Genomic DNA, 5,939 nt, shown 5'->3' with positions numbered 1-5,939 from the left:
CATGTTCAGATTTCATCCAGTTTTAGTTTCAAAGCAAAGAATAATTACTTAATTTCACACCACTCTGCCTCACAACTCAAATCAACTGATATGCAACTATTAACGTGTGTGAAGTGTATAAATATTGCAACATCAAAAACAAAGCAATTTTCAGCTGAGAAAAACACTAAATTTCCACACATGCCAAGGAGGAAGAACTTTTTATAGGTCATATGAAAACCCCTAAATTTTCAAACATTATTCAAGCTTTATCTTCCACTGGTTTACCTACTGGACTCTGGAATATTAAGTTTTAGGTAAGAAATATTAAGTGCACCTACTGGCTCTACAGCCTGGCCACAGTCCTCTTAATGATTAGGACTGTGCCATTAAGACAGTAAAATTCCTGCTGACATCCACAACTAACCACTAGTTTTGTCAGAAAAAAAACACAGCAGATTGACGCCTACCTTGGAAGAGTCACTTATGAGTTCTTCAGTGTGCGTGGTGTGTATGCACATCCAACTTACTGTATGTCTATACTTAAATAATCAAAACTTCCTGGAAATACTTTAGCATAGCAATATCCTTAGGTCACAGTCATACTCCACCCTCTTCTTGCACTCCTTTGGTAACACACCACCAGGGCACATCCAGGTAGAGCACAACATATAACCCACAGAGTAAGGTACAGGGGTAGGAAAACAAACAATGCATTAGCCATATGTGTATTATTTTGGAAGAACTTCACGCTGCCGGCAATTAACCTCTCTGGAGTGTTTGCCCACTTTTAAAACATGAGTCACTATGAACATTACCTCCCTACACTCACAGGTTGCATGACAAGGACTATCAGAAGCCCTATGAAGACAGCAAATGCAAGATACTCTTCCAAGTGCTGCTTCGTGCTTGGCTTGGAGAAGGAATGCACAGAACTTTAGGTATCCATTCTGCAGATCTCAGGAGTGAGCTATTACAGGTGCTTTTCTGTAGCAGGATATATGGCTACAGATACATCTCCATAGTATACACTCATGACAGGCTTTAAACCCACGTCCAGGCTGACTGTCTTTTGTTAAAATAACTATATTCCTTAACCTTTCTACCTAAAAGGTGAGTGATTTACCTAAAGTCTTGTCCGTGTAATGAAAAAAAGATTATGCACAAAAGTCAGTGTATGAAGACCTGTTTTAACCCTGGAGATACCACATCTGAGAAAAGAACTTAGGCAAGCTAAATTCTTAAATAAGATTAGCTGTGCTACACCCCTCCTCCCTGGAAAAGAATATGAGGAAGAAAAAGCCTTTTAAAGAATGCTTGATCATAGGGACTTCACACACACCTTCAGCTAATGTGATAGCACTTGCAGATGCTATTTTCAGTGAAAGGTGAAGGACGGACTATATAACGGTGGGCTTGAGTAGTTAACCTGTAAGGAAAATAAGCATCACATTAAAATACAACTGAGAAACACAGTCGTTAGCTAGAGGAAAACTGCAACTAGCATCACAAGAAACCATCAAATTCTCATCTAAAAATGGGTGAAGGACAGACATAGATGTAGGGTAGACCCAAACCAAAGCAATAAAAAAACAACCAACCCAACCCTCTGGTCTGTTTTACAGAGAAATTTTAATTTAAAGTCTTAATCTAAAACAGTCACTTCTCTCAAAAGCTCAAGATGCCTCTTTCTCTTTTCTGAGGAAGAGAAATGATATACAGAGAAACAGACTGAGTGCTGAAGTTGCCTGGATGTGAAGAGGCTGAATTATCTACCTAAGAAGTATCCTGAGATTTTCTGCAGTCTGTAGCCTTGAAGTTCCAGAAAATAAAGCATTTGACTGACATGCAGTACTTGTCACACACAGTAGTTGAGGATGGAAGAGACCTTTGGAGATCATCTAGTCCAACTCCCCTGCTCAAAGCATGCTCATCAAGGGCAGGCTGCTCAGAGCATTATCCAGCGAAGCTTTTAATATCTCCAAGGTTGGAGACTTCACAATCTCTCTGGGCAACCTGTTCCAGTGCTTGACCACGTTCACCATAAAAATTTATTTTTTTTTCCTTAAGTGGAACTTCTTGTATTTCCGTTTGTGCTCGTTGCCTCTTGTCCATTCACTAGATACCAGTGAGAACAGTCTAGTTCCATTTGCTTTACAGCTTCCAGTCACATTTTTAGACACTGATATTTCCCCACTAAGCCTTCTCCTCTTTTGGCTAAACCTCAGCTCCCTCAGACTCTCCTCGTGACAGATGGTCCAGTCCCTTAAGCATCTCTGTGGTCCTTTGCTAGGCTCACTCCAGTATGCTCATGTCTTGTACTGCAAAGCTCAGAACTGGACACAGTATTCTAGATGTGGCCTCACTGGTGCCAAGTAGAGGGAAGAATCACCTCCTCTTGACCTGATAGCTTCGCTCTTCCTAATGTAGCCCAGGGTGCTGTTGGCCACCTTAGCTTGACACCTACCAGGTCCTTTTCAGACTCGCTCGCTTTCCAGCCAGTCAGCCCCTCAGCCTATACTGGTACATAGCGTTACCCCTCCCCAGATGCAGGACCTGGCAATTCCCTGTAGTGAGCTTCCCGCGGTTCCTGTCCGCCTATTTCTCCAGCCTGTTGAAGTCCCCTTGAATGGCAGAAAAATTGTCGGGTCTATCAGCCTCTCCTTTCAGTTTTGTATCACCTGCAGATGTGCTGAAGGAACACTATGTTTCATTGTTCCAGTCATTAATGAAGGTATTAAACAATATCAGACTCACTATTGAGCCCCAAGGCATGCTGCTGGCCAATGGTATCCAGCTGGACTTCACGCTGCTCATTACAACGCTTTGAGCCCAGCAGTCTAGCCAGTTTTCAGTCCACTTCGGTATCCACTTATCTAGTCCATACCAAACCACAAGTTAGTCACTGAGGACTGTGGGAAACTGTCAAAAGCCTTATAAAAGAGGCAAGAACCAGGATTTTAGGTGATAGGGCAGCGTGCATAGAACAAGAAAGCCTGGTGTATCTACACACTACACTAGATTTAACAAGTTAATTAGCAAAAAAAAAAAGTTCAAGAACAGAATACATTAGAAAATGGATGAGACGAAGACTGTGGTGGTGTATCATTGGCCAAGAGATGTTCACAACAAGAATTGTGGCTCAGCCGGCTGACAAAGAACTAAGGGTATCTCACACATTCAAACCAGTTGGGGGTGAGAAGGAGGGAGAAGAAAGGATGCAGAAAACAAGGTCCAAATGAACAAGAAAATATGCTCAGTTGTACCTAATTAGTTAGTTCCTATCATATTTAAAAAGTCATATTTACATCATAATAAAATAATTTGCAGAAGTATTGTAGGGCACTGTTTTAAACATACAGATTTACTGAAGTTAAAGGCATTGGAGAAAGGTGTGTCTGTTACTATGCAGATTCTATTCAAGAAAGGTATTTAACAATTGGAACTTTGCTTGGCTCAGTGTGGACTACTCAAGGAAGACAATATCATAATTTAGCTAAGGCTTGGTCAGATAAGCCCTCTAGAAAAGGGAAAAAAACCACCCAACCAACTAAACAAGAAAAACCAAAACCCACTTCCCAATGTTTAATGTGGCATTTTTTGCATAAAATTTGCATAAAATAATTTTAAACAAACGCAGGGCACATCAAAAACAATTAAACACAGGGAATTTGGAACTTATACAGTGAAGTAAATGATTGGCAAGTATATTGGCAAAAATCAGATTTGCAAAATTTCACTACACCTATTTTGTTTTCCAAATTCACACAACAGAATTCAGTTTGCACTAGATCCACCATTTCACTACTATAAACTCTGAAAGGTCAGTTTTTCCCATTTGTCTAATTACTTCTAATCCTTTCAGTTACATTCTTGTTTCATCAGTCCCCAATGAAGTACATCTCTGACAATACTACGCTGCCTAAAAACCACATAGAAAACATTTTCCTATCATTCGCAAAAGCCCATCAGGGGAGTTTATATAGCAGGAGAGAACTGCAGCACAATGGAGAAGAGTTCTAACAGCTTCAAGTTCTCCTGTACTCCTTCATTTCAAAAAGTACTGTAGAAATAGTGCTGCGACTGTAAACCTCTTAAAAACTCAGGTTACTCTTCTGACTTTTTGAAGTATCTCTATCTTTTTCAGAACAATAAAGAAAATTCTGTTAACTAATACATTATCTGCACATCAGGAACTAAACAGTGGGGGCCCACCTACAGCATTCAGACAAAAAGCTATCTCACCAGATTTCAGTTACTTAAGAAGACAGCTCGTTACTCATATTTTCATAAAAGTTCTTTCATGAAACTGTTATATTACAGTTTTCAGCATTATCCCCAGTGTTATATTCCCCAAGAAATACAACAAAACAAACCTCCACCACTCAGTGAAATCTGTAGATTGTAAGAGAACATACTCGTCTTTGTCCTTTCTATAACATACAGATACAACCTAAAAGATCACCTATATCATGAAGACATGAAAAAGCTATAGCTAGTCACTGCACCCATGAATTCTCAAAACAATGTGACTATTTTTCTCTTAGATCACACTGGCTAAAAGCTTCCCAATCCAGACCACAGCCATGCCAATCTCATGATTTTTTCCTCTTTTTTTAAACTTTGAAGATCTGCCTGAAAAGAAAACAACTGTTGGATGTTTTAACATAGTAGTTGTAAACATAGTAAGGAATATATGAATCTCTCATATTATAGCTTGAGGTTGTAAACATACCAGCTGTTGTCTCCTGAATTCATCTGGTTACACAAAGGTTCAACTGCACCTCTTCGGAAGCAGGGAAAACCTTACTTTAAAAGAGCAGCAACGCTGCTTAGTCTTTGCAGCCACCAGGGAGAAGCTCTCTGTGATGTACGAAACCTGAAGTACAACACATGCAGGAGGACAGGAAGTCTAAAGGAGGTTGGCTAGACACCAGCAGGAATTTCAGATTCAACCCTGTAACTCAGTAACATGCGGATTTTTTCCTTTCACTTTCATTACCTATGCCTTTTATTAGGAGTTTTGTCCATTTCAGAAATATTTTCACTTTAAATTTAAACTGGCTTGTAGTGATGTCCCAATAACTGGATAGTACTAAAGCGTTTCTTACACAAGGCTGTGAGCCAATCCTATAAACCAGAGTATTTGGTCAACTTAAGCAGCTGTTTAACTCCCCAGCACCTTCTCCAGCGCATCTCAAACAATCTCGGGCTGCCCCAGACGGAATGAGAACTGATATCCCATAACTAAGTAACTGTCTCGCAGTGAGAGACAAGAGGTCTACAGAATGAAATGGGAGCCCCACGGACTCTGAAAATCTTCAGAGACTTCGTCACTCTTGTTCAGTGTTGTAAGTTCATTATTTACCCCTAGCATAGGTCTATTAATCTACTTGTTCGTTTCAGCAGACACATTAAAGAAGCTTTTCTGTATCTAATATTGTCTCCCCTGAGAAGACACTTATTCACCGAAACAAGTCCCCTTTGAATATTCTTTTTTGAAGAGCTAAACATTCATTCAAACCTGAAATTATTTTCAAAGAAGTTTCAATAACTCATACCAATTTTTCAACAGTTTTTTTAAAAGTATGGCCATTAGGGATGGCCTTCAAATTTATTTAGTAGGAAATATTTTACATAAGCAGTGCTGACTGTTATCCACAGGAATGTGTGCTAGGACTCACACTGTTCAACAGATTCATAAGTGACCTGAAAATGGGAGTGAACAATGGAGTAAAAATCTGCTGATGATATTAACTAATTGAGGGGAGCAAACAAAAGGGCTGACTGAGAGGCACTACAGAAGGATTTATGAGAAGGACTGCTTGGACAATAAGACAGGAAATGAAAAATCTATGGAGAGTGATACATACAGGGGAAAAAAACCCCACTCCTGACTTTGCATATAAAACAAAAACTGCAAATAATCTCAAGATCTTGCCTTTATTGGCAATTGTCAA

At 39.6% G+C, this 5,939-nt stretch overlaps 1 protein-coding gene across 5 annotated transcripts in view; it reads right to left on the bottom strand.

Annotated features, from left to right (window-relative positions):
- The window catches only part of RALGPS1 (Ral GEF with PH domain and SH3 binding motif 1), a 150,964-nt gene that overhangs the window by 82,475 nt on the left and 62,550 nt on the right, over positions 1-5,939 (bottom strand). The window lies entirely within an intron of this gene.

This window comes from Phalacrocorax aristotelis, chromosome 17 (assembly GCF_949628215.1).
Source record: "Phalacrocorax aristotelis chromosome 17, bGulAri2.1, whole genome shotgun sequence".
NCBI classification, from domain to species: domain Eukaryota; kingdom Metazoa; phylum Chordata; class Aves; order Suliformes; family Phalacrocoracidae; genus Phalacrocorax; species Phalacrocorax aristotelis.
The sequence above is the reverse complement of the archived record's forward strand: the minus strand, read 5'-3'. Positions and strand labels throughout refer to the sequence as shown.